The 2,515-nt window shown below is 32.5% G+C and overlaps 1 long non-coding RNA gene across 1 annotated transcript; it reads left to right on the top strand.

Annotated features, from left to right (window-relative positions):
- Positions 1–608: 608 nt before the first annotated feature.
- LOC146955601 (uncharacterized) lies at positions 609–1,750 on the top strand. Its single transcript, XR_015011159.1, has 2 exons — positions 609–719; positions 1,488–1,750. It is a non-coding gene; the product is annotated as an uncharacterized LOC146955601 (long non-coding RNA).
- Positions 1,751–2,515: the final 765 nt, after the last annotated feature.

Here is a 2,515-nt window from a genome sequence, read left to right as displayed (position 1 = left end):
AACTACACTGGAGTCTTGTCGAGGAGCAGTTTACTCAAGGTCTACAACGAATGGCTGCTTCCTTTGCAGACCCTAGTGACAGGTATAATGATAGTCAACAAGATTTCTATATGCGACCTAAATCCACTTGAAATGGTGCTGTCTCGGTGTATTGAGCTTGTGGAAGAGAAGCTAAATCAAGTAACATAAGCTGTCTTCCTGACCAAAGTTTTGAAATATTAAATTTTTAATCATCTAAACAATAAACATATAGTTTCAAATTCAATAGTAACTCCTCTTGCAGATACGGTAAAATTGAGCTTGAACGATAAACATATAGTTTTGAAATATTAAATTTTTAATCATCTTAAATGCTATATTTATGAGCTTTGTTTTTATTTCCGATAAGTGCAGTGCTTGAATTATTTCTAATAAGTTTAATAACACTAAATGTGGCACTGGATACCGGTTTTCAGGAATGCCTTTCATTTGTGTGTTTTCATGTTTGTTACCATTGATTGATACTCAAGCTTATATATTTTTCCATTTGATTTCTTCTTTTTGTCTCATATTTGAGTGTATGTTACTTGTGGTTATAGGGGAATAATGTGCATTGTTTCATCATTTACAGAGCAACGAATTGGTCACAAAAAAGATCACCTTGTATCGGTTCACTGGTTGATGTTCGACTTATCCCACCCTACCGCTCAATTGCGCTTTTGGTGAATGTATTTTTAAAGGTATACATTCTTAATTCTCTTTTTAACCGAATCGCAATTCATTTTCATATTGGTACGTGATAATTCACACATGAATTTCACTGAAAAGTGAGTACCGGAGAACCGTACAATCACCAACAAACAATGTAAAAATTTAGACTAATTTGTCTGGCCCACCAATTTAACGTACTGCAGTACACTTGGTAGTGAACAAGTGTGTTAGAGGCAGAATGTGTTGTCCGTATTTATATAATTACTTACCTCACAATGTTAGATAACCTTCCGATGTGGGACTTGCTATTTTTCTATGTTAGATAAAACACAAGTGCTAGCTGCCTATATTACTATAAAACATCACATGTCCGAATTCTTTGAAATTTATCACCACTAGGCCTAATGGCCTTGTGTCTCTTTGATTTTATATACTTGTTCCTTGTTCCTTCATGGCCAACTATATAAGTGAGTTTCTTTTTCTTTTTCATCATTTTCGTTTTTAATGTAATTTGAAATAGTTGTTATGCCTAAATGTTAAAAATTAAGTTAGATTTCACAAGATTAGGCTGTTGGAATTTTTGTATTGGAACTGGATAGTTTGACAGGTTAATAGACAAACAATGAATTACATAATGTCTGGATGTATTGTATTGTAGTGTATTGTTTATCAACTGAGATTCTTTTGATTTTAAGTGGATTCTATATGCACTTTAGCATCCTTTGAGTTATTTTAAACTGTTGGCTATGCTAGAAATAGAATGATACTTGATTAATTTTTCATTCCATACGACACAGGAGAATATGCTCGAGGTAGATCTATTGAGTAATTTGGATCGCTTGTCACGAGTCCTCTCAATGTTTGGTGTTTTTTTTTTGTGGTTGTGGCTTCTTTTCATATATATGTATTGTGCACGAACTTTCCATTTATATGCAAGTGTACATTAGATGTCATTTAGGATTGATTAATATTTATGACATTTGTAATTAAGTTTCTGATCAACAAATTACTAGTGTTTATTTCTATCAATGGATTAATGGATTACTAGTCTTTCTAATCAGTATCTTGTTGTATTGTCTGATCAGCATTTTATTATAATGCTTTTGGCTGTAGATTTCATTTAATTAAATAAAATAAAAATAGGTACTTTTATTAGCGCTTTGTGTAAAACGCTAAGAAACATCAGTTAAAAATAGCACAAAAAATAAGGCTATATTAGCGCTTTCCTGAAAGCGCTATTGAAACGTTAATATGTAATAGCGCTTTCCGTAAAACGCTAAGAAACATTAGTTAAAAATAGCAAAAAAATGAGCCTTTATTAGCGCTTTTTTGAAAGCGCTATTGAAACGTTGCTATTTAATAGCGCTTAGAAAGCGCTATTATAGGATTCTAACCTTTAGTAGCGTGGGCTTTCTTAGCGCTTCATAAGCGCTATTAAACGCTAAAATGAGTGCTATTAAAGGGGGTATTTTGTAGTAGTGAACGGTGAATTACAAAATTGTCCTTCACTTTTACCTGTTTTCAAAAAGATGCAATTAGGTTTTTTATCCAAAGAAAAAAGGTGCACAATGCTAAAATACACCTTCTTAAGAATTGGTGGGTGTATTATATATATATATATGCCATTAAAAAAACAATTGACTTGTTACTTTAAAATCATGGTATATTCATAAATATCCTAAAGTAGTAAAGCGAATTGTCCTCGTGAGTTTAGCTCAGTTGGTATGGACAATGCATAATATAAGCAAGGTCCAGGGTTCAAACCCCGGCCACCACAAAAAAAGAAAAAGTAGTAGAGCAAACAATCTCTTGAATGAATTCCAAA

This window comes from Medicago sativa, chromosome 1 (assembly GCF_051527215.1).
Source record: "Medicago sativa cultivar Bolivia chromosome 1, Bolivia_mono, whole genome shotgun sequence".
Classification (NCBI taxonomy): domain Eukaryota; kingdom Viridiplantae; phylum Streptophyta; class Magnoliopsida; order Fabales; family Fabaceae; genus Medicago; species Medicago sativa.
The sequence above is the reverse complement of the archived record's forward strand: the minus strand, read 5'-3'. Positions and strand labels throughout refer to the sequence as shown.